Source organism: Protopterus annectens, chromosome 4.part0, assembly GCF_019279795.1.
Source record: "Protopterus annectens isolate FY-2018-M chromosome 4.part0, PAN1.0, whole genome shotgun sequence".
In the NCBI taxonomy this organism is placed as follows: Eukaryota; Metazoa; Chordata; order Ceratodontiformes; family Protopteridae; genus Protopterus; species Protopterus annectens.
In genome coordinates, this window is record NC_056733.1 from 91246593 (window position 1) to 91272869 (window position 26277).

Consider the following 26277-nt stretch of genomic DNA (forward strand, 5'->3'; position numbering starts at 1 on the left):
GCTACAGCCCATGCACTGGTCACCTCAATTTATCTATGGTATGATCCCAGTTACTATCACTAGGGGTAATTTATGATTATCAACTATGGGACAGGTAAGGGCAATCTACAACCAAATAGGACTGGTTATTTCAAGCACAAAATGGGAAAGTGGCTGGGCTTAAAATGACCCATAAGGGCAGCTAGCCTAGTACTTACCTATGAGCCTACGACTGACAAAAATGGCTCTCCCTTGCTCACTGAGGGGACCCCAACAGCTGGACAGTATGTGTGGTTAACCCCAGTCCACAGTGGCTGTAGATGCCATATTAGAGGGATCCAGGGAAATAAACGCATGACCTGAGGAACAAGCTATAGCCACAGCAGTCACCCATCTGTGGCTGAGGCAAACTGCTAGTCTGCTGTGATGGCAAAGGTTGCCTGCTTTACTTTTTCTTTTTGTGGTTGGTGGGACTACTAGTTTTTCCCACAGTTATGACAAAAATGGTGCCTCCTTCACAGAGAAAACAAGCAGCAAGAGCTGGTTGTTGTGTCTTTCGTCTTTTCCCGGTTAGGGGTCGCCACAGCGGAACTCCGGTCCGCTAATGATTGGCAGTAGAATTTTACGTGCCGAGTTGCCGGCCCTGACGCACAACCTTCAACGATGGTACGCCCATTCACGCATGTCTCCACACAGAAGACACTCTAGCTGAGACTCGAACAGGACAACATCTTATTGTGAGGCGGCAACGCTACCGCAGTAAGCAGCAAGAGCTGGTAAAAATTTAAAATCTTTAAAAGTCACTTTTTTTCACACAAAACAATGTAAGCCACCAAAGGTAAAAAATAAACACAATTTCTACACAGAAAAATGAGTTTCAATTACTTTAAACAACTTTTATATTGACAGGAATAAGTGTGTTCCCATTTAAAAAGTACAAATTAAGAGAGAGTCTGTTAAAACACAAACTACTAGCTTAAAAATAACCTTCCTAAATACAATAAAGCAAACCATTTTTAAATGTGTAAGGTTTTCCCCAAAGGGAATTCATCTCTCCATCAAAGGAACAGCACAAACTGACTGTTGATCCTCAAAAGCCTGCAGATGACAGCAGTCTTCAACAGCAGGATATCTTTGAGGCGTTTGGCACTCAAAGCTGTTTTTTTAAGTCAGCTCACCTTGAGCTGACTAATGGTTTGGGTGTGTGGAAGGTGCCCTGAAGCTCTGGAAGCTGACTAGCTGTTATAGCCTTGGCAGGATATAACCCACATAGCTAAGGCTATTGGAGCATTCAACATGATGAACACTGTAGGCTTAATATTGAAAAAAAATCTTCAAATAGAGTGGACTTCTTTAACTGAGCCAGAGTTTGTTCACCTTCCAAGTGGAAAACTTTGAGAACTGTTTTGTTTTTGAATATTATGGAGTATAATTTTATCAATGTCTATGGAATTAACTATAAAGTACTGAGCAGTGACTCATCATTGCATTTTTACAAAAAAAAAACTGCTTTTATTTTAATGATAATCTGATGTTAAAGTTACTTATGCTTACAGTTCTAAAAACATTCAACAGTACATGTATCATCAGGTCATAATCTGCCCCCCCCCCCCCAAAGAATTAATACCAACATGTAAACAGGCTTTCATTGCAAAGGTCTGCTGTATACAACTACTGTTGCCACTAAACAAAGATCTATCATGCATTAAAATTACTTAAGGCAAAAACAATAAGATATAAGTCTTGTATTGTTAATTATACTTCTGCCCACATTTGTTCTTTTTGGAGTGTCTATTCAATTGTATGTACCAGACTGACTAGGTGAAAAAGGTATGACCTCTACAAGTAGGGAGTGTACTAAATAAACCAGTTAATTGACTGACTGAATGAATCAAAACAATTGGGAAAGGCTGTTATGATTAATGCAAGCTGACATTTTTTAAATTAGTGTGTAAACACTTACATTGCTACCATGTGATTGATATGGCTTTCTGCCCACAAGGTAGAAAACTGTTGAACAGCAAAACCAGGAAATCTCACATTAGCATCAGTCTGGCAAAAAATCAAAAACATGAGAAAGCAAGAGTACAGGTGCAAATTCTACAATTGCATAACATGTGAGACACACTGATGTCCTTCTCACCAGGCTAGGAAGGGAGAAAGTCACAGTCAGTTGGTTATCAGGGGCCAGAATCTACCACATTAAGCACGCACACAGGTCAATGCACCACAAGTACCAGTATGACTCAGTCATAGTCCATGTGGATGTAAATGATCTGAGACATACCTCCCTAGACTATACGAAGAGAGATATCAAGGAACTCTGGGAATATGCGCCTCAGGCTGGTATGAGCCTAGCATTGAGGAGCATTTTAAACCTCTCCAAGGGTGATGCCACAATACGAACAAAAGATGACTGACTTTAATAACTGGCTTAGTTTCTGGTGTCATTCTTAGGGTGTGCAATATTTGTCAGCATGGAAGGAGATGGTCAACAGACCATGTTGCTTTGCCAGGGATGGTCTGCACCTCCCCCTTCTATGATTTTGAATATTAGCTAAAACATTATCCTCCCCCATAGTGCCTTTTTCAGGCAATGCCAAAATGAAAGTACTTCCACCACAGCATATCAAAATCAAAGCAATCTAAAGGTGTTACTGCTCAATGCTAGGAGTCAATTCCACTCCACTCCCTAGAAGTTCTCTTCACCCTAGAGAATGCTGATGTCTGTGCAGTCAATGAGACATGGTTTAAAGCCACTAAGTGCACACCGACGGTGCAAGGTAATAATGCTTACCACACATTTAGACCAGCTACTACACTGAGAGGGATTAAAGGTGGAGGTGTATCAATTTACATAAAAAATAAATATACCTCAAGGCTGGTCAAACAGGACAACGTATGTGAACTTCTCCAAGTTCAAATCACCACAGGCAAAGACCAATACCACTTCCTTGCAGGCTATAGGTCCCCCTATATAATCCAGGAAACACATACTATGTATTTAAACTTACTGAAAACACTCACCATCCAACCCAAAAACTATATTCATGGGTGACTTTAATTACCTTCCTATTAACTGGGAATCACATATGACACCAAATATACAGGCACAGAGGTTCCTGGATTTTGTAAATACAAACTCCTTAGATCAGATTGTCAATACACTCACTAGGGGGTACAATTGTACTGGATCTGGTCCTCACTAATCTGGGAGAGTGCTGCACACCCCTTAGTGTAATATCTTCTCTGGTAAGGTCAAATCACAAAATGGTCCCCTTTGAAGTAAAAATAAAACCTGGAATCCCAGCTAACCCTGGACTATTCAGGAACTACTCTAAGGTTAACTTCCTACTATTAAGTATAACCTGGCAAAATTTCAAAGCCCCATAAGCCCTAAGAACACTGCTGTCTACGCTGAACTATTCACTGACGCCCTATACAAGCATGTTAATAGCTGCATAGAGGCAGCTCTACCTACCAGGAAGAAGTACAGAACTAACTCAAACAACAAGCCACCCTGGTGGAATCACAATCCAATAGAGTGTATAACAGAAATAAGAAAATCATGGCAAAACTTAAGAGGTGCAGCAACCAGCAGGATAAAAGCACTCTCATCAAACTAAACAAGCAACTCAGAGGACAGATAAAGTCTACCAAAGCCAAATTAGAGGTAAATATGGCCTCCCACACCAAGGACAACCACAAGGCATTCTTTAGCTATATCCGCAACCTCAAAGGAAATGCACAACTGTAAGCAGAGCTCATTGTTAATGGAACCACCTATAATGAGCTAGAAGATATAACGAACCTACTGGCTGACAAATTCATCCCCAACTTTACCCATCTCTCAATCTCAACCTTCCCTCACGAAATACCATCAAATATAACTCCCTTCTGTCAGTAGGGAACATGTCCTTAATGCTCTCTCTAAGGCCAAGAACACTGCATCAATGGGCCCAAACAGTATCCCAAGATGTCTTCTAAATATCATGAAATATGACCTATCAGGCCTTCTGGAATTGCTATTTAAATGTGGTCTCCAAACAGGCTTTGCATCTCATGAATGGAGAACAGCAACAGTCATTCCTCTGTACAAAGGTGGACCATCTACAGCTCCTCGAAACTACAGACCAATAAGTCTCACTAGTCTCATTTGCAAAGCTACAGAAAGAATTATCATGGAAATGATCAATAATGACAAAGGAAACAATGGACCCAACCTAATTTGGTTTCATCAAGGGCAGGTCATGTCTCTCCAACCTGCTGGACTTCTTTGAGAAGGCCACCAAAGCAATGGATGAGGGTAGAATGGTTCACACTGCCTACCTTGACCTGGCCAAGGCATCTGACACAATACCCCACTTGGGCACTGCTGACAAACCCAAGAGGTTAGGTACAAACACTTATGTCACTCAATGGATAGCCAGCTGTCTCACAGACAGGACCCATGAAGTTAGAATTGGGGAGTCCACCCCTACAAAGAGGCAAATCATAAGCGGAGTCTCTCAAGGATCGATCCTGGGACTGCTCCTTTTTGGCTTTTATTCCTCTGAAGTCAAGGACAATGTCAGTGGCCTCTGGCTGACTAAATCTGCAGATGATTGCAAATTAGGAGCTGTCATTGAATCTCCCACTGACACAAATTTTCTCCAGGAAGGGCTGACACAGACAAACAACTGGTGTCAGAGCCACGGACTAAAACTAAATACCAAGAAATGCATAACAGTATCCTTCAGGAAGTCATCCACCCTTGTTAACTACCATGTTGACAACATACCCTTAAAAGTTGACCCAGTAGTCAGGGACTTGAAGATACATATAGACAATCTAGCCTTGAACTATCACGTGCATACACCAGTTAGAAAATCATTCTATGTTGTGCAACTTATACACAAAGGTATGGTATTGAACTCCAAGGTAGTTATTGTTCCACTATATTCAGCATTCTTTAGCCTTATCATTGAGTACAATGCCCCATTTGGTATGTACCTAACCAGATATGTCCTACAATTGGAATGCCCACAGAGGTTCCTCACTAAAAGAGTGCAGGGTGCAGGTGACATGTCCTATGCCGACAGCCTCAAGGCTCTATCCCTGTATAGCGTCTCCTACAGGCGGTTGAGAGGAGATCTATAGCTGTCATACAAGACATTATCAAACCTCAATCTGATGGACCTCTTGCATATCCACAAAACAAACAGCACTACAATTACCCATTCTAAAGACGTAAATCTTGCCTGTGATCTAAACAGTACCTGCTGGAAAGACAGGTATGTATCCCAGAGACTACTCCTTCTCTAGAACAGGCTCCTCATCCATGTGAAGCAGAGGTCCTCCTTAAACCAATTCAAATGCAACTTAGAAAATAGGATGGGGGAGAAAAAATTCATCCCTGGTTTGGAACCTATGTCTCCAATGGACACAGGCAGATGGTAAATGTTTCATCTCCCAAGCCCCTTCTTACACTTATCAAGGGTACCAGAACTTGTCAGAGATTTGGGATGCATGGCTAGTCTTAAAAAGGCCCTTGTGGTTGTTGATCCTATGAACCTGTGAATACATGTTCAGGCATACTGCTCATTATTTCACTGTTTTAACAGCTTCATGGGCTGAGGAACCTGGCTATCTGAGATGAAAGGAGTTAATGCCATGACTCTTAGGAAATCAAAAAAGTTGATGTATAAAGATTCCCCACTTCTTGGCGCCCATCTGTGAGATGACTGAGAGGTAGTAATAGCTTTTCTGAGCTACAGACCACCAGCCACCCCAAATAAAATCCAAGCAAACTTGCCAACCCGAGTCATGTAGAATGAGGACATCTAAATTAAGGCACAGGCAACACAAGTTTGATTAAACACTCAGCTCAGGTAGGTGTCTGTTGAAGCTGACATGGGCATGCCTCTCCTTGGTGGAGGGGGAAGGGCAGACCAGGACTATTCAATACCACAAGTCAATAGAGGAAGGGTAATGATGCAAAGTATGGCACAGGGTCAGGTGTTCAGCCAGCAAGCTAAAAATGTGGTAACCCTCATCATGACTGCACAAGAAGACAGACTCGGAAAGAGAGAGAGAGAGAGAGTTCTGTCACTCCACCAGTGATGCAGGTTACTTGTTCCCTGCCCAGAGCAGAGGTTAGGCCCATAATAAATATGCCTAATAGCCAGAATGCCAACAAGGGCACAAACCACTTGTGAACAGGAATATGTCTATATGTCAATCGTCCCATCCAGTTCTCTCCTTCACTGAGGATACACAGAATGGGGAATAAATGGGCTTGGTTGGCCTGATGGTCAGCTGGCAAAGTAGGAAAAAATCATATAGAAAAAAATATCCAAGCTGTGGCAAAATATAAACCCTAAGCTCAGTGTTCCATGCAAGATACATTTTGGGGATTAATATACAAATTAAATAACTAGATCAGGTCCTTTTCAGTGTTTAGACTTCAAGGGGGAAAGTAGAGGCATAGAAACAGCAGGGTACAAACACAACGGCTGAAGATATCTCACTACACAACACCTTGGTGTGTAGGGGTAAAGCCCTAACTGTGTTTTGGGCTGAATTACTGATCTTGGTAGCTGTACTTTAGTAACCTAAATACCAATAACTTGAGTCTTATTAATTCACTGCCAGAACAAGTTAGTCTAATTGTGACAAGCAACAAGTAAAAGGACAGTATTTTACACTAGGTTTTTAACAGAAAAAATATGCTTTTTTACTTATTTATGTCTATTAGATATGCATTTTAACAGTGTCCATTTAGTATTTATGTTTGTTTACAATTTTAAAATGTCTGACATGTTATCTTATACATACATTTTACACTCAATTCATTCATTCAGGTATTTTCTGTATATATGTCATGAACCAGGGGTGTGGTTTAGTTGAGTTTAGAGGTGTGGTTTGTGATGTCACTACACATGTACGTTAGGTTACAAGATTTAAAAAGATGTTGGATCATTTTTTATTTGTCTGATGAAGTTCCTAGTTTGTTACGGGGATGGAAGCGCTAACCTTTTACTGCTGTATAAATAAAGTGGATTTATTGCTTCTTCTTTGTGGAGTCCTTTGGCCTGCATTTGCTTTTCTGTGGATTATTGGTTTGTACTCAATTCCTGGCAGAGTTCGGAAATGAACAGAGATCTCAGCTTACAAGGGGAAGTGGTAGGGCTATTGTAGAAATGGGCAACAAGCACTCTCACTCTCCCCCTTGCATGTACAATCCCTTGAGACATAGCAGGCATGTGCAAGGAATGGTAAGGCTAAAGTGAAAAAAAAAAAGACTTTGATGGCACCTGGCCATGAAAAGACAGAAATGGGTATGGCAATGGCTTGAAAGTCAGTAGAAGTGGAAGGGGTGTGAATAAAGCAAAATAAATAGATGCACGCTAGGCACCACACAAGCTTATAAAGTGTATGGCTTCATTTTCATTTGATAAACCCAGACTTCATGGATAAAGATCTTGAAAACAAAGCTGGTTGAATAATAAAGTGGTCTGCAGAAACAATACAGACAAAAGCATTATGTTTCACTGGCCTTTTTCTACATATGGCCCCATATATCAAAGTTTAAAGCACTGCTGTCTCCAGCATCAGTTTCTGCTTTCTAAATTTTAAGGAGTGTGAACGTATCCAATGTAATGCTGAAAAACACAATAAACAACAAAGGCATTTTACCAGAAAACATATTATAGAAGTAAATTCTCTTCACCATAGTGCCCAGACAAACCTGCATTCTTTGCACCATTACAGAATGTTAATCGAACAATTAAGAAAGTGAAAGACAGTGACACAAGGAACTAATTCCAAGACCCAAGACTCCAAAAAAAAAAGGAAATGAGGCCAGATGCTTAAGGTCAAATCATCAGCTTAGAAAATCAGTAAAGCAGATTTGAACAAAAGTCTGAGTACTGGAGAGTCACTCGCATGGAAGTAAACAAAGCAAACAAGGAACTTCATGGCTTTCTTGGTGAACAGGAAACTTTTATGGCCAAAATAACTCTCTAAAGCAAGCCATGGGAAGAGCATGGCTTTCTGCACAAATAGCTATGACATCTGCAATGCAGAGGTCCATGAAATAGGCAATATGGGTACGCTTTCCCATACTGTATCCTAGTAGTTAGCTGACATGTACAGATTGAAGAGTTAGAGCATTCACTTTCGCAGCAAGAACAGAAGGACCTGCCTACAAATCAGCGTATGCCCTCATGTGGCAAGTAAATCCTTGTAAAGTACAGTTGTGTACACTTACCATAAATGTAGATATTCGAGTGTCTTCACTGTTGCAGTCATCACTGTAGGGTTCTCCCCTGCCGGCAGGCAGTCCTCGGTCGGCCAGAATCCCTCCTGTCCCCTCTTGTTTTTACTTTTGTGTAGTTCCTTTCTTCGGCATTCTTCTGAGGTGTATTTGCATAGGTTATGGGACCTTTTTCATTTTGGGACTCCTGACATCTGGGGCAAGAAGAACTGGAGAAAATGGCGTTGGCTGTCTGCTTTGTACTCCTGGCGCTCTGACGTCAGGGAGCATGGTTGACAGCCGACGCTGGACCCAGACTTTGGGATTCTGGCCGACCGAGGACTGCCTGCCGGCAGGGGAGAACCCTACAGTCATGACTGCAACAGTGAAACACGATGAACATATGCATTTTTACTTATTTATGTCTATTAGATATACATTTTAACAGTGTCCATTTAGTATTTATATTTGTTTACAATTTTAAAATGTCTGACATGTTATCTTATACATTACATTTTACACTCAAGTCATTCATTCAGGTATTTTCTCTTAAGCAAGGCCAGGGGTGTGGTTTAGTTGAGTTTAGAGGTGTGGTTTGTGATGTCACTACACATGCACTTTAGGTTACAAGATTTCAAAAGATATCGGAACATTTTTTATTTGTCTAATGAAGTTCCTAGTTTGTTACGGGGACAAAAGCGCTAACCTTTACTGCTGTATAAATAAAGTGGATTTATTGCTTCTTCTTTGTGGAGTCCTTTGGCCTGCATTTGCTTTTCTGTGGATTATTGGTTTGTACTCAATTCCTGGCAGAGTTCAGAAATAGACAGAGATCTCAGCTTACAAGGGGAAGTGGTAGGGCTATTGTAGAAATGGGCAACAAGCACTGTCACTCTCCCCCCTGCATGTACAATCCCTTGAGACATAGCAGGCATGTGCAAGAAATGGTAAGGCTAAAGTGGAAAAAAAAAAGACTTTGATGGCACCTGGCCATGAAAAGACAGAAATGGGTATGGCAATGGCTTGAAAGTCAGTAGAAGTGGAAGGGATGGGAATAAAGCAAAATAAATAGTTGCATGCTAGGCACCATAGTTTCATAGTTTAGTACTAGGCTATCTGCCCTAGGGCATTTATAAGCCTAGCCATAGTGATGTGGTTATCGCCACCCCTTATAGTGGTAATAAGTGTACAGAATAGATTCCGAATATTGTGCCTCTGACTTAGTAGTGACACATTGATGACCCCTTTACTTAATGGAATTAATTGACTGTGCCTCTGTCTAATAGTGACACAGGGAGGACCCCCGGGGTAAACCTACGATCTCCCATCCACTCGTCAAGATTTCTCTTGAAGAGAGTCAGTGAGGGGCTCTGCCTAACATGAATTGAGATTTTGTTCCAGAGTGTGGGAAGCCTCTGAGTTATGAATCTGCCCCTCCAGCATGTCCTATTCAGATTTGTGCTGAGGTTCAAATCTTTGGCTCTCGTGGTTCTGGTGGATTTGGATTTTTTGAGGTGGAGCATGTCCATCAAATCCTGATTGGACATGGCCTTGTATGTCAGGCATAGATCACCACTAAGTAGACAGTATGCTACTGAATAGAGCTGGAGTTTCTTTAGTCTGGAAGCATATGACATGTGTTGTAGACCCTTGATCCTCTTGGTGAGGTACTTTTGGGGTCTCTCCAGCTGTTGCAAGTGCCGGGTGAGGTACATACCAAATGGGGCATTGTATTCAATCATGGGCCTGATAAGGGAGGAGTATAGGGGTACAATGACCTCCTTTGATCTGGATGAAAAACCCTTCATGATAAGGTGGGCAAGATAGAAAGTCTTTCTAACCACTTTGGCAACGTGGGTGTCAAAAGAGAGATCACTATCTACTTGGGTCCCCAGGTCTCTGATTTCTTTTTCCGTGCTCAGTGGGTTGCTGTCTATGTGGTAATTTGTGGGTACTTTGTTTCTCCCAAAGGGGATGACTACACATTTCTTGGCATTCAGTTTCAGGCCATGATTCCGGCACCAGCTGTCTGTTTCTGTGAGGGCATTCTGTAGGATGTGTGTGTCGGCTGGTGTGTCGACTATAGCGCCTAGTTTACAGTCATCTGCAAACTTTGTCAGCCACAACCCTCCTATGTTTGCTTTCACATCAGAAAAGTAAATGCCGAATAAGAGGGGTCCCAGGACAGATCCTTGTGGGACACCGCTTGTTACTGGCTTTGAATCTGACAAGGCACCCGCAATCTTGACTTTATGGGTTCTGTTTTTTAGCCAGTTTGCAACCCATCTTGTGACATATGGATTTATATTTAAGCTGTTGAGCTTGTCTATGATGCCTGAGTGGGGTATTGTGTCAAAGGCCTTAGCCAAGTCCAGGTAGGCTGTGTGGACTGCTTTGCCCTCATCAATGGCTCTAGTGACAGTTTCAAAAAAGTCAACTAGGTTCAAAAGGCAGGATCTGCCCTTTACAAAGCCAAACTGGGTGGGATCAAGAGTCTGTAGGTCCCCAATGTCTCTGTTTATGAGTTCCATAATGATTCTTTCCATAGCTTTGCAGACAAGGCTGGTTAAGCTTATGGGGCGGTAGTTCCCAGGGTCTGTGGAGGCACCTCCTTTGTGGAGTGGAACCACTGTTGCTATACGCCAGTGTTCAGGTACATACCCTGTAGCAAGGCTAAGGTTAAATAGCATTTTTATATGCAGGTTTAGCTCCTCTTGGAGTTCACTTAGTACGCAACCAGGGACACCACCAGGTCCCATTGACGCTGTGTTTTTTGCTTTGCTGAGGGTGGCTCTCACCTGAACATCCGAGATGGCAGGGAGGTTACATTCAGCTGGGATAAGTATTTTTTTCTTTTGGGGGTGAGGGAGGGGAGAAATTTGCACTGAACCTGTCTGCCAGAATGTTGACAATATCTGTGGGTTCAGTGAATTTTTTGTCGTTGTGTACCAACTCTAAGCATATCTGGGAGTTCCCGCCCAGGTTTCTGACAAAACTGAAGAAGGCCTTGTGGTTATCTTTAGTGTCTTTGGTGATTTTTTTCTCAAAGTTGGCCTTGGATGTTTTTATGAGAGAACGTAGCTTTTTACTAGTGCTGATCAGAGCTGCCTTCCCTTTATGGGATTTAGCTCTGTCTTGCATTAGTTTCCTTCTTTTGTTATACAGTTTGTTTATGGCTGGGGTCCACCAGACAGGGCGCTTTCCCTTGGTGGAGAGGGTCTTGGTTTTGTTTGGGATTGCGTGATCCATGCTTTCTTGGAGATGTCCGTAGAAAGCGTTTGTGAAGGATTCAGCATTGTGGGTTGTGGTTTCCACTGGCCCAGTGGGCTTAAAGGATACCATCTCAGTCTTAAGAAGTGTGAAGTCGGCTTTTGAGAAGTTTTTCACTATACTCTTTTGTGCTGGGGGTGGAGGTGGGATATGTATATCCAGGGTGATTAGTTTGTGGTCAGATCTCACTAGTGAGGGGTATACTTCCGGTGTGGAGCATTTTGACCCCATGTTAGTGATGATCAGGTCTAGTATGTTATCACCCCTAGTGGGAGAGGTGACTAACTGTTCCAATGCATTTGAGTTTATGAATTCCAGGAACCTTTGGGCTAGGGTGTTTGGGCTAGAATAGTGCACCCAGTCTATGTTAGGGTAGTTGAAGTCACCCAATATGATGGTATTTGGTGAGACATTCATATCCTCCAGTGTCTTCAGGAAGGCTGAATGGAGTTCTTGAGATTGGGAGGGTGGTCTGTAACATGCAACCAGTTGTATAGCAGTTTTGCCTATGGTTAGTTGCACTTGGATGGTCTCCGATGATTCATGTGTTGCCACTAACCTGGAGGTGTGGGTATCCTTGATGAATATGGACACTCCCCCTCCTTTTGTGATTCGGGCCGGATTGTGGGGCTGAAAAGCATGATATGAGGTGAAGCCTGGTATCGCTGGGGTGCTCTCTGGAGCCTTGATCCAGGTTTCAGTTACTGCGCAGACATCAATGTTTTCCATGCTGAGGAGTGCTTCGAAAGCCTGCATCTTGAGATTTAGACTTCTGGCGTTGAGCAGCATTACCCTTAATTTTTTTCCATTTTTGATTTCTAAGGTGGTGGGTTTGTCTTTTGAGCCTTGCCTAAAAAGGGCACTATGGGGGTGGCAAGAGCCTTTGCCAATATCCGAAAGCCCAGTGGTGACAAGTGCAAGCTGTCCCTTGCAAAGCAACGTGGCTTGTCCAGCATGTTATCCCAAACAGACAGACATTGGATCCCCCTAGAATGACACCAGTAATTGAGCCAATTATTAAAGCTAATCATCTTGTCTTTGTATTGTGGCATCATTCTTGGTGAGGGCAAGATGCTGCTCAGGGTCAGGGTCATACCAGCCTGAGCTACATAATCAGAGAGCTCCTCTATGTCTCTTTTCATGTAGTCCAGGGAGGTACGTCTCAGATCATTCATGCAAGCATGGACAATGACAGAGTCATATTTGTACGTGCCCTTGAGTGACCTGAGTGCGTGTGTTATGTGTCGAATCCTAGCCCCCGATAGGCAGCTCACCATTATCCTCTCCTTGTTCATCCTGGTAAGTGGAACGTCAGTGTGTCTGACTATAGAGTCACCTATCACAAGTGTATCAGGCATAGTGTTAGGCCTTAAGGGCTGTGTTTGTTTGACACACTGATTTTTTGAAGTATGTGTTGCATGTGTTGTGTTTTGAGGTGGTGTACTTTTTGGTGTCTGCTTTGGGAGCCTCTGTTGTTTTGGTAAGTTTTTTATTAGAGCCTTTGAGTATGTTTTTGTGTTATTATGTGTTTGGTTTGCAGTTGGGGTAGGTCTATGTGTGACTGGGTTTGTTGTGTGTGTGGTTTCCTTCTCCTCCTGTCTGGTCTTGCCAGTCCTGAGTTGAGAGAGTTCAACCTCCAGTTTGGCTAAGTAGTTGCATCTCTCACATGTATTTAGTTTGTTGGGAGGAGGAGAGGGTTGTCTGTGTACATGAGACAATTGTAGCATTGTCTCAAGATTCCCAGGTTAACCAGTTGAACAGGAGAGGATGCTAGTAGTCTACCACTCGACATGCTAGAATATTATAAGGAAAGTGCTGTGCCTTTAAGGGAAGTGGGTATTCACAGGGGTGGATGTAGTGCTTACCTTAGTTTGATGAGTGCTTACTTATAAGAGGGGTTTTGAGAACAAGTGCTAGGTTTAAATATAGCTAGTAGACAGACTAAACAAAGAGTAGAGCTATCTTAAGGGAAAATTTGAAGAGCAGACTTGGCGGAGCCAGAAGAAGTTTAACCTTGTTTAACCGGCGCTATGCACATAATCACGCAGCAAAGCCGATTTTAACCAGGGAACTTCAAAAGAGCTAGAAATGGTCCAAAATGACCAATTACTACAGCTTCTTGTGCTGAGGTCACTTCCCTCAAGGACAGGTAGGCTGTTCAAGGCTCCCCACTCCCACTGGTGAGCTAAGAAACTTCCTTCTATCCAAGTAAGGCAATGGACAACACAGGAACTACACCACAGCCCAGAATACAGCAAGGCCTGTAAACTGGTCTAAACTAGTCGAGGAGAGGCAGGAAAACAAGGAATATTTTTTTGTTTGTTTTTTCAAAAGAAACACACAGAAATGCAGAAAAGGCAATAAATCAGTAGTACAGGCTAGCACACTTTAGTGGGCAGCCAAACAATTAAATTAAACAGCAACAAACAACTTTTCGATGAGAATTCGACTAAAATTCGACTAAAATGTACTTTTAAGTGCAGATAATATAAAATGCAGTAAATAACTATGAAAACAGTTAAATCTTGCTTTAGGTAAGCACTAGAAGGTAAAACAAGTATAAAAAACAGCAGGATACTTAATCAGGAAAGCAGTCACTTTTTTCAGTTCTCTGTAGCCAAGACCACTCTGCAGGACCATGTGGAGCTGTGTCTGAGCAGTATAGCTTCAAAAAAACACCAGAGGTGAATTTTAACCAGGGAACTTCAAAAGAGCTAGAAATGGTCCAAAATGACCAATTACTACAGCTTCTTGTGCTGAGGTCACTTCCCTCAAGGACAGGTTGGCTGTTTAAGGCTCCCCACTCCCATTGTTGAGCTAGGAAACTTCCTTCTATCCAAGTAAGGCAATGGACAACACAGGAACTACACCACAGCACAGAATACAGCAAGGCTTGTAAACTGGTCTAAACTAGTCAAGGAGAGGCAGGAAAACAAGGAATATTTTTTTGTTTTTTTTGGTTTTTCAAAAGAAACACACAGAACTGCAGAAAAGGCAATAAATAAGTAGTACAGGCTAGCACACTTTAGTGGGCAGCCAAACAATTAAATTAAACAGCAAACAAACAACTTTTCGACTAAAATTCGACTAAAATGTACTCAGGTGGAGAAGCTGAAGGAAGGGATTCCTCAACATCAGAATCCTCATAAGGAGGGAAAGAATAATCCTGGTCAGAAGAAGACACTGAAGAAACAGATGCCTGATCAGAAGAGTCATAATACAATTCCTGCCTTGGCCTTTTATATGGTGGGGGATGTGAACCCTAATCATGGTAAGTAAGTCCTCCACCATCTTAAGTAACTGTTTTTGGGACTTGGGTCCCGGATCAGAAGAGGCCTGGGCTGAAGTCTTTGATTTGGAAGGAGTCTTTGCCTTTATCAGAAGCTGTGTAGGCCTGAAAACCCCCTCGGAAGCCAGAACCTGCACAGTGGCTCCAGACCCATCCGAAGGAGCATTGTCCGAAGGTCCTGCAGCTGAAATAGTCAAAGGCCTAGTTGGCTCCTCGCCATCGTTCAAATGGCGCACCTCACTGACGACGGCCGAACCTGAAGCTGGTTCTGCTTGTAAAATGTCATCTGTTCTGGACCACGGAGGCCTGTCTTTATCCTTGCGTCGTTTGTGAACTCCGGCAGTCGGAAGTGTGTCCGACGACATTTTGTAATTAGATCGTCTACCGAAATAATGAAAAGCAAAATCGTACCTTCGTTTAATCGTACGTTGGTTAAATCTAGCACAAAACCGACAACTAGCTACGTCGTGGTCAGGGCCTAAGCAAGGAATACAGTAAGAATGGAAATCCTTATGAGGTATTTGCTTCCCACAAGAAATACAATTATTAACTTTGAAACCAAGAACATACCACCCACTGGGGCTGAATCAACATATAAAAATTACGGCAACCACAAAGTGCAGTCCAATCCACAATAAGCAACGTTAAATTGAAAACTGAAACTGAATCATTCAAGTTAACAAATACTGTGTATTTATTGAAATAGAATCACGAAGCCAGCAATCTGGCTTCCTCAGAGTCGCCATCTTACATTCAAGTGCTCTTTATATATTAAACACTCAAAGCTCATTGGAACAATTCATAAAACACACCCCCATACATACAAAACCCCCTGATCTTTACAATTAAATATGTCAACTGCTTAAATCATTATTACATATCTACCTATTGCTAAATTAAAAACAATAAATTTAATGAAAAAATAATAAATAAATAATTATACATTCTATAGCTCATATGTGGTGATGTCATTTCCAAAATATAGTGTGTCTGATGTTAATTCCTAATGTTCCAGTAGTGCATTATTACACAAACTCCTACGTATTTAATACAAATGATTAACACAATAATACTATCATATTAGCAACCAGATAAAATACCAAACATTTCCTTAAAAACTAAAAAAAACTTGTACATATTAAAATACCACTACAAACATATAATATATGCATATAATGCCCATAATCATTAGGTCCCATATATCCATTGTGTACACTCTTCATAATAACTGGGACCTTAGTTTTAACATGGGTTTGATCGAAATATAGTCATTCAAGCCCGGGGGCCTGCAGGCATCCAATCTTAATTGCCATTCCGTTTCTAAAGCCCCCACTTTATTAACTATATCTCCCCCTTCTCCACAGTCTAAAACACATTCTATCACAAAAAATGTAAATTTGTTAAAATTCAAACATTTAATACTATGTAAACTATGTTTACATGGGAGAGAGAGCACATTTTTTCATCAGATAGATACATGACAAATATATTAATGTACAACAGATTTTTGGATGACATTTTAATTTTTTGGAAAGGTGATGAGAGTACTGCGGTTGAGTTTGTTGACTATTTGGGTACTACAACAGAATTTTTGAAGTTTACATTTCAATGGGACAAAGACAGGATTAATTATTTGGATCTGACTATCAGTAAAACAGATAGAGAATTTGAAAGTAATATTTTCAAAAAAGAAAATTATTCAAACTCACTATTACACTTTTCGAGTTGTCATCCATTTCACCATCGTAAAGGAGTGGTTAAGGGACAGATGGTGAGAACCTCAAGATTGGTAAGTAATGATGTACAATTTAGAATGGAGCTTTTTAAATTGATAGGAATGTTCCTAGATCGTGGGTATCCACTTAAGCTCCTACTAAGTGTAAGAAGGGATGTGTTGAGGGAAAGGAAAGGGCGATATGCACCTGTCCTTCACACTGGTTTAGGACACATGAAAGAACAGAATCCGGATGTTGCAATAAAGGGGTCTGACATAAAGATGATTGTAAAGTATAACCCTAAATCGCCTGAATTGATTGATATAATAAAAAATATTTGGAATTTTGTATTAAGTGATGAGATCAAGAAAATACTGGGTTCAGAACCAGTTTTTGTACACAGTAGGGGGGATAATTTAAAAAGTATTTTGGAGAGAAAAAGTAAGAGTCAGTACAAATCCATCATGAAAAAGTGTGGCTTTTGTAGATGGTGTAGATATATTAATGAGGGTAGTTATGTATGTGTACATGGCTACAAATACACCATCTCTTGTCCAGGACAATGTAATTGCTGCACGAAGAATATAATTTATTTGGCATCATGTTCATCTTGTGAGGCATACTATGTGGGTAAGACCATTAGAAGGTTGCAGGATAGAATCGCAGAACATGTTAGATCTATTAGGAAGAAGGACAAGCACAATGCACTTTATTTACATAGTATTAAATGTTTGAATTTTAACAAATTTACATTTTTTGTGATAGGACGTGTTTTAGACTGTGGAGAAGGGGGAGATATAGTTAATAAAGTGGGGGCTTTAGAAACGGAATGGCAATTAAGATTGGATGCCTGCAGGCCCCCGGGCTTGAATGACTATATTTCGATCAAACCCATGTTAAAACTAAGGTCCCAGTTATTATGAAGAGTGTACACAATGGATATATGGGACCTAATGATTATGGGCATTATATGCATATATTATATGTTTGTAGTGGTATTTTAATATGTACAAGTTTTTTTAGTTTTTATGGAAATGTTTGGTATTTTATCTGGTTGCTAATATGATAGTATTATTGTGTTAATCATTTGTATTAAATACATAGGAGTTTGTGTAATAATGCACTACTGGAACATTAGGAATTAACATCAGACACACTATATTTTGGAAATGACATCACCACATATGAGCTATAGAATGTATAATTATTTATTTATTATTTTTTCATTAAATTTATTGTTTTTAATTTAGCAATAGGTAGATATGTAATAATGATTTAAGCAGTTGACATATTTAATTGTAAAGATCAGGGGGTTTTGTATGTATGGGGGTGTGTTTTATGAATTGTTCCAATGAGCTTTGAGTGTTTAATATATAAAGAGCACTTGAATGTAAGGTAAACGACTCTGAGGAAGCCAGATTGCTGGCGAAAGCGCTTAGTCGTGATTCTATTTCAATAAATACACAGTATTTGTTAACTTGAATGATTCAGTTTCAGTTTTCAATTTAACGTTGCTTATTGTGGATTGGACTGCACTTTGTGGTTGCCGTAATTTTTATATGTACAATTGTTAACTTTTTCTGACATCGGACTGGAGCAAGAAAAAAGTTTCCCCAACGGGGTACTTAGCTTTGAGTAGAAGAAGTAAGTCTTCGGACTGAAGTACATATAAAATTTGTCAGGAGTCATCCGACCGGCACTTGCGGACTGCTTTCACCGCACGGCAAGAAAGACTGGAGAACATGGCATCAGCTGCCAGCTTTGTACTCCTGGCGCACTGACGTCAGGGAGCATGGCTGAGCAGCCGATGCCAGACCCAGACTTTGGGATTCTGGCCAACCGAGGACTGCCTGCCGGCAGAGGAGAACCCTACAGTGATGACTGCAACAGTGAAACACGATGAACCATCTACACTGTCATGTCCTCTCAACAGAGGGACTTCCAAAAGAAGAGTCAAGCTGGAACACTGTAAGGGCACTCAGAACAGTGGGAATGACTGAGACACACACGGAAGGCAGGTTATAAAACCCCATCAAAGCAGCATTAAATTGTCTGGGACTAAATGAAAGAACACAGTGCAGTGAGCAAACGAGTTTTTCTGAGGATTCTTTCATGATCTGGATACTGGAACGGCCCACACAACAACCTGGAAACCAAACATATATATGAAATCAAACACAAGCGACAAAATAATGATTTATTCAAACATATTTCTAACTTTCCTACACATAAAATTTTATTTTAGGGAGTTGAGACGACTTACAAAAAACATAGAACGGGCCCTTGGATTGATTATTTGGAGGAAAAAGAGCCATTATGGCAGATCAGACTCAATGCATATGTGTTCCCAGGTCTAAATGACCAACTAAGAATATCCAGTATTTTGAACTTGAGATCTTACACTGTTTAAAAATTAAATAATTTTTTGATTAAAGACATTTTATGTAGCAGCATTCTCTATCTTTAAGAAGTTTCAATACTATTTTGTAGAAAATGCCATTTTTGGGCACAAAGAAATGTTCATTCATTCCTTGACTAATGTTTACCCCAATTCATAGTCAAAGGAAGCTATCACTGCACTAAACAAGCGCAAGACAGAAACTGATCCTCTTATGAGGTGCCAGCCCATCACAATGTAATATGATCTCACATACACAAATGTGTGAGCACCCCTGCTGTCGCTCTCACATATACAAATGTGTGCGCACACCTGCTGTCGCTCTCTCACATGGCATGCACACCAATAGAAAATCTGTAAGATTAGCAATTCTCCAACACCAGATCTTTTGTGCCTTGGGAAGAAAATGAAATACTCACTGAAAATACACTTAGGAAAAGAGAGGAGATGGAGAAACCATGCAAAAGGCATTCCTAGTCGAGAAAATAACTGGAGAACCATGCACTGTGATGCAAGAAAGCTGCCTGTTTGTTACCCGCCCCAAAATACTGAACAAAATAAATGCTTTGCAGCCCAAGGAAAGTACAGTTGTGTACACTTACCATAAATGTAGATGTTCGAGTGTATTCACTGTTGCAGTTATCACATTTGTGTTATCTACTTGCAGTAGCCCTCAGTCGGCCTGATTAACAAAGTCTTGGGTCCTGCATCGGTTGCTGTCTCATCTTCCATAACGTCAGGTAGTCAGGGGTATAAAGCATGCAGCCCACACCATTACATCAGTTTTTCTTGGCCCAGATGTCAGGTGCCCCATAATGGGAAGCAATTATATATACAAGGTTACACCTCCAACAAAAAAGCAAATACACCAAAAAGCTTCAAGCATAGAAAGCAAGAAAAGAGGTATAGCAAATAAAAGTCAGGGGGATGGAGGGAGGGTAACTAGGACTGCAACAGTGAATACACTCAAACATCTACATTTATGGTAAGTGTACACAAATGAAATATGTTCTTCATGTTTTAATGTTGCAGTCATCACGTTTGGGTAGATTCCCAAAGCTAAGGATGGGAGGAGGAAATTAGATAGCATTAAGACCAGCTATAAAGGCCCTGCAAGACTGCAGTGGCAAAGCCAGCTCTGGATTTAGAGAAAATTGGCAAATGGTAATGCTTGGATAGGGTATGTACAGAACTCCAGGTAGCAGCTAGGTAGGGACACCTCTGAGAAAGGCTGTAGAGGTAGATGCAGCTCTGGTTGAATGTGGTCTAATCCCCTGTGGGGTAGGTTTTCCATGGTGCTTACAGCAGAAATTAATTCAATGGCCTATCCATTTAGAAATGGTTTGCTTTGAAATGGCCTCCCCCTCTGCCCCTGCAGCAAATGCAACCAGCAGTTGTTCAGATTTCCTGAGAGGTTTAGTCCTGTCCAAATAAAACCTAAGTTGTCTGTGCACATCTAAGGAGTGCAGTATTCATTCCCCTTTGTTCTGTGGATTAGAAAAGAAGGTTGGCAAATGAATGGACTGATTAAGGGCCACATTGGACACCACCTTGGGCATGAAGGAAGGATTGGTCCTGAAGGAGACCCTATCCATATGAAAAATGATGAAAAGCTCCACTGCCATGAGGGCCTGTAATTCAGACACCTTTCTCGCTGAAGTGATGGCTAAAAGGAAGGTTGTTTTCCAAGAAAGGAATTTCAACTCTGCATTTGCAGCTGGCTCAAAAGGAGGTAGAGTGAGTTTTTCCAATACAAAGTTAATGTCCCAGGCTGGAGTAGGGGCTCTCCTGGGTGGTCTTAAGTTTTTGGCCCATCTGAGGAACTGCTTCAGCAGTGGATGAGAGAAGAGGGGTGGTTCTGTGTTGTAATAAGCTGAAATGGCTGAGACATGAATTTTGATGGAGGAAAAGGAAAGGCCCTTGTGCAGCATCTCAGTTAAGTATTGAAGAATCTGAGGTGAACTGGGCGCTGCTGTGCCCATCCCCTGAGTTTGGTTCCAGGAAAATAATCTTTTCCATTTTTCAGCACAGGATTTTCTAGTACTAGGCCTCCTTGCCTCCAGAATGACATCCCACACTTGCTTACTGAGGAATGGTAACGGAGAGAGCAGGTAATTAGCTAGGCTGTCAGGTTCAGGGCTTGAAGCTGGGGGTACAGAATCTGGCCCTCCTGCTGGGACAGCAGGGCAGGGGTCTGAGGCAGGTGCCATGGTGCCAGCAGTGACACTGCGCAAAAGGGGGAACCAGTGCTGGCATGGCCAGTCTGGTGCAATCAGCATCATCCTTGGTTTGTCCTGTTTGATCTTTAGTAGTACCTTGGAGAGGCGAGGCAAAGGGGGAAAGGCATAAACTGATAGGTTTTTCCAGGTGAAGGACAGGGCATCCACTTTCCAAGCTTGTTTGTGGGGAGTCCTTGTACAGAATTTTTCCAATTGGTAGTTCTGGGGGGAGGCAAACAGGTCTATATCTGGGCTCCCCCATTTGTTTCTCAACACATTGAATATCTTTGGTTCCAGTTTTCCACTCGTGGTGGGTCCATGAGATTTCGGCTTAGTTTGTCTGCCAGTGTATTTAGCTTTCCTGGCAGGAATTGAACCGGTAGGTGCACTTAGTAGCTCAAGGCGGTGTTCCACAGAGCCAAGGCTAGTCTGCAGAGAGGGTATGAGTGAGTTCCCCCCTGCTTGTTTATGTACCACATAACAGTGGTGTTGTCCGTCTTTACCACTAATTGCCCTGGAAGAATGTGGTCCTTGAAGGCTGTCATAGCATTCTGTACAACTAACATTTCTTTTTGATTGATATGCAGGTGCATTTGACTTGGGTTCCATTTGCCCTGAATGCACTTCCCTGCCAAGTGAGCCCCCCATGCATAGTCTGATGCATCTGTTGTTAGGGTTTGGGCGGCAGGGGGTAGAGTGAATGGCAGTCCCTTGCTTTGGTGACAGGCCTCTGCCCACCAAAGGAACTCTATCTGTAGACAAGGTATGATAGGAATCATTGCTTTTAGATCCTGAAAATGTTGACACCATAGACTTTTTACATACCATTGTAGTTTCCTCATATGCAGTCTTGCATATGGAATTAGGAGAATGCAGGAAGCCATGAACCCCAGGGATTGCAGAATTTTACTTGCAGATAGCTGGGTCTTTGTGGCCAGTAATTTGAAGTAGGCTGTCAAATGAACTTGTTTTTCTGGCGTGCGAAAGGCCATCTGGGAAGTTGTTTTCAAGCTTGCTCCCAGGAATACAATTTATTGGCAGGGTACAAGACGTGATTTATTGACGTTTACGTTGTACCCCAGAGAAGTTAGCAATTTCCGTACAAATGCCAGATGATTCAATAGTATGTCCTGGCTTTCTGCCTAAATTAGACAATCGTCCAGGTATGGATATATTTGGATATTTATTTGCTTGCAAAATGCAATGACTGGATCTAGGCACTTTGTGAATACCCTAGATAAACCAAAGGGCAGTGCAGAGAACTGATAGTGCATGTAGCCTGCTTTGAAGCATATGTATCTTCTGCAAGATTCCCTTATTGGGATGTGCAGGTAGGCTGCCTTTAAATCCAGTGTTGCCAACCAGGCATTCTTGCCTAGCATAGGAAGTAGCTGCTGAAGAGTTTTGAGATCACCAGAAATGTGCTTAGGGTAGAGAGGTCCAGGATAGGACGCCAGGAGCTGTCTTTTCTGGGCACCAGGAAAAGTCTTGAGTAGAAACATTGTCCCCTTTCCTCTTCTGGAACAGGTTGAATAGCCCTGATGCTTAAGAGAGAGAGAATTTGCTTTTGTGCCTCTGTCCACGGATTTGGGAGTAGATCTGGCCAACCGTTTGGGGATGGTAAGGAGTGAAAGTTGAATCTGTATCCTTGGGAAACAGAATTTAAAACCCATTTGTCCTGGGTAATGAGTTCCCAATTTTTTGCCTGCCGGGCAATCTTTCCCCCTAAAGGAAAAGTCAGTTGTGCAGGGCTTGGAAGATTTAAAGTTAAGTCATTGAGACAGTTTACCATAGGGGGGAGTATTACCGCTCCCTGTTTTGGAAGTGGGAGCCCCCCACTGCTTAGTCCTGTGAGTACCTTGGGACTGAAGCCTGGGAGCTCTGTTGGTTCTGGGTTTGGAATGAGAAGGCCTGGAAGAGGCAGGAAAGGACCAATTCTTAAAGGGCCAATGCCTATTAAATTTGGGAGGCTGTACTTGCAGGAAATCTTTAACAGTGTGCATAGATTTAGCTTTTCCCTCCATCTTTTTAAGTACTTCTGCTTTGTTGCCAAACCTGCGGTCTTGGTTTAAGGGAGCATCCAGCAATTTAGCTTTGACATGATCTGGCAAAGATTGCTCGTTAAGCCAAACATGCCTTCTAAGTACAGACCCAGTGACAGCCCTGCAAGATGCCTCTAGTGAATCAAAACCACATTGCAAAGCATGGTTTCTAACTTGTTCAGCAGAATGCATTAAATCCTGTAAATCTTTATTTTCAGCACAGTCAGGAATCAACATCATTTTCTGTTTAAGCAATCCAATAATATGCTGCTGATACTTTAACATATGAAAGTAAAAAACAGGTTAAAACCAATGAAATGGGATAGCCAAACACCGTACCTTCAGGCTCGAACAGAACTACAGTTTGAGTAGCAAAAGTAATCCACAAAGACTAACTCTGTAGTAACCAATCTTTAATCCACAATGCACATACGATAGTAACACTCAGAACACTGATGTTGGTATTTTCAGCAACGTGGGTTAAGCGCTTTCATCTGTCCTAGCCAGACTTCCTCAGAACCATTAATTATGATAATTGACTAACATTTTATACCATCATTTGGCGCCAAAATTTCATCAATTAACTTAATTCATTCTTTAACATATGAAACTGGCAGTTTAAGGCCCTAATGGCCAAGGTTGCAGAAGTGTATACCTTCTTACCCCATCTATCCAGCGCCCTGGAATCTCTATCAGAGGGGGTAGGATTTTTGGCAGTAGTAGCCTTAATGCCCTTGGGTCCCTGTGAAATGGTCTCAGGATCTGCAGTAGGATTTTTAAAGAGGAATTTGTGAGAGTCAGGAACCCTGTAATATCCATCAGGTTTTCTGGTAGCAGGAGGTAACGAGTCAGGGGCCAAGCCAGATTCTGAAAAGGCATCATCAACAATGTCCAGTACAGGGGGGATAGCTAAAGGCCTGTGTTGGGGCAGGAGTAAGAAATCCCTAAGTCTCTTTTTAGAGTCAGAGTAATCCTGGCTTTCCCAGCAAAAATGTTCCCTAAGAGTATGCAAGGTTTCACCAAAAGAGAAATCCTCTGGAGGGGAAGCAGAGGGAATAGAGTCCTCTGCATCAGAATCCCCATAGGTAGATAAGGGTAAATCATGGTCATCAGAGGAAACAGAAATTTCAGAGTCCTGATCAGAAGAATCATAAGCAAACTCAGCCCTAGGTCTCTTCGAGGGGGAAGGGTGGCTTCCCCTGATTAAAGTAATAAGGTCTTCAGCCATTCTTATCATTTGTTTTTTAGGCATAGAGGCCTGACCATGTGGTCTGGGCATCGGTTTTCTAGGTATGGCTCGAGTTTTAGGCCTTGAAGAAGAAGATGGCATCGGTTTAATATGCAAGTCAGTAGGCCTGAATACACACTCAAAAGCCGGTGCCTGTACAATGGCTCCGGACCCATTCAAGGTAGAGACATCCGAAGGTTCCACAGTTGAAGCATTTTGCGGCATACCGGACTCCGAATGGTTCTCAGTAGAGGCCTGCGAATCTGAAGTAGCGGGTATCAGGGGCTGCGAAAGTGCCTCACTGAGTACCGGCGAACTGGCGACTAGCTTAGGAGAAGTGTCGTCGGCAGCTTTGGACCTTTGCGGTCTGTCTCTGTCTTTATCTTTGCATTTTTTCAGAATATCGGTAGTCGGGTGGCTTACCGAAGCCATATCTGGATAATTGAAGAGAGTACCAAAATATTTAGAAGCGTAAATAAACCGACGACGAATAGTTTGTTGTTTAAATAAGGCACAAAACCAACATCGAAATACGTCGTGGTCAGGGCCTAAGCAATGAATGCAGTACAAATGAAAATCTTTATGAGGTATTGACTTTCCACAAGAAATACAATTATTAACGTTTACTGACATCAGTTTAGAGCAAGAAAAAGTTTCCCCAAAGGGGTACTTAGCTTAGTTGAAGACTTCGGTTCTGAAACTCAAAAATGAAAATTTCAGAAGTTGGCCAACTGGCACTTGTGAAGTGCTTCTGCTTCAGGCACCGCACAGCAAGAAAGACTGATGTAATGGCGTCGGCTGCATGCTTTATACCCCTGACTACCTGACGTCATGGAAGATGAGACAGCAACTGATGCAGGACCCAAGACTTTGTTGATCAGGCCGACTGAGGGCAAGCAGATAACACAAATGTGATGACTGCAACAGTGAATCACGAAGAACATCTTAATATTTGTGTGGCATACAGCAAGATAAACATAATAGCCAATCTAAAGGATATTTGCTTTTTTTGGGGGGAGGTCTGCCAGCCATGCAGGAGACCATTCCTAACTTTGGGCAGCTAGTTAGGATTTTGGTTTACAACCCCCCCCAGTATATTTCACCCTTTGGAACATGCTGCTGCAATGCATATTTTGCAACTGTAAAGCAGTGTACATGACACTTGTCAATGGTCTAGCTCTGCATTCTTCTGGGAGACATACAAGCTGCAGCATGCAGACCCCAATGTTCCTGTGGATGAAAGGTAGATTTCCAAACATTAAATATCTCCACAACCAATAAGTGAAGCAGGCCTGTTTCCAATCTTCCAGAAACCAATAGGAGAAGGTGGTGTGTTCCAAAATCAGCAGTAACAACACAGCAGAAACTAAGAAGGCTAGAATTTCAGTCATTCACTTTACAGGCCATGCCAGTCACTGTTCTGGATCTCTTCATTCTTATAACAGGTCCATACAACAGCACAATACTTAAGGAAGGAGCATAAAACATGGTACTCTGTGAAAGAAATGCTGAATATACGTTAAGACAATTTATTCAATACAAAATACAAACAATGAAAAGACAACAAATACCAACATAGTATAAAACATGAAAAGGGACTATACTACTACATATTGTGGCAAAACTATGGAGAAGCACGATATCACACATACACGCACACAAAACTAGTACTTACTAAGAAGCAAGTGTGCTGCATACTAGTTCTAATGAACTACACTGGATAGGGGATTTCAGTTCTACAGCCAGATGTAACTATCACACTGGTGATGTTATAGAACATTTATACTTTACAAAAAGCTAAAGTGCACAAATAAATTTATTCTGGTTCAATTAATATATTTTCCAACTAATACTAGATTATCTGAGTAAGACTGAAGTCTTGAGGGAAGCTAAACATTAAA

General features: G+C 41.7%; 1 protein-coding gene across 1 annotated transcript in view; it reads right to left on the reverse strand.

Moving 5' to 3' along the window:
• Positions 1-26277, reverse strand: part of LOC122799208 (ketosamine-3-kinase-like) — a 407977-nt gene that overhangs the window by 161021 nt on the left and 220679 nt on the right. The gene's annotated exons all lie outside the window — the stretch shown is intronic.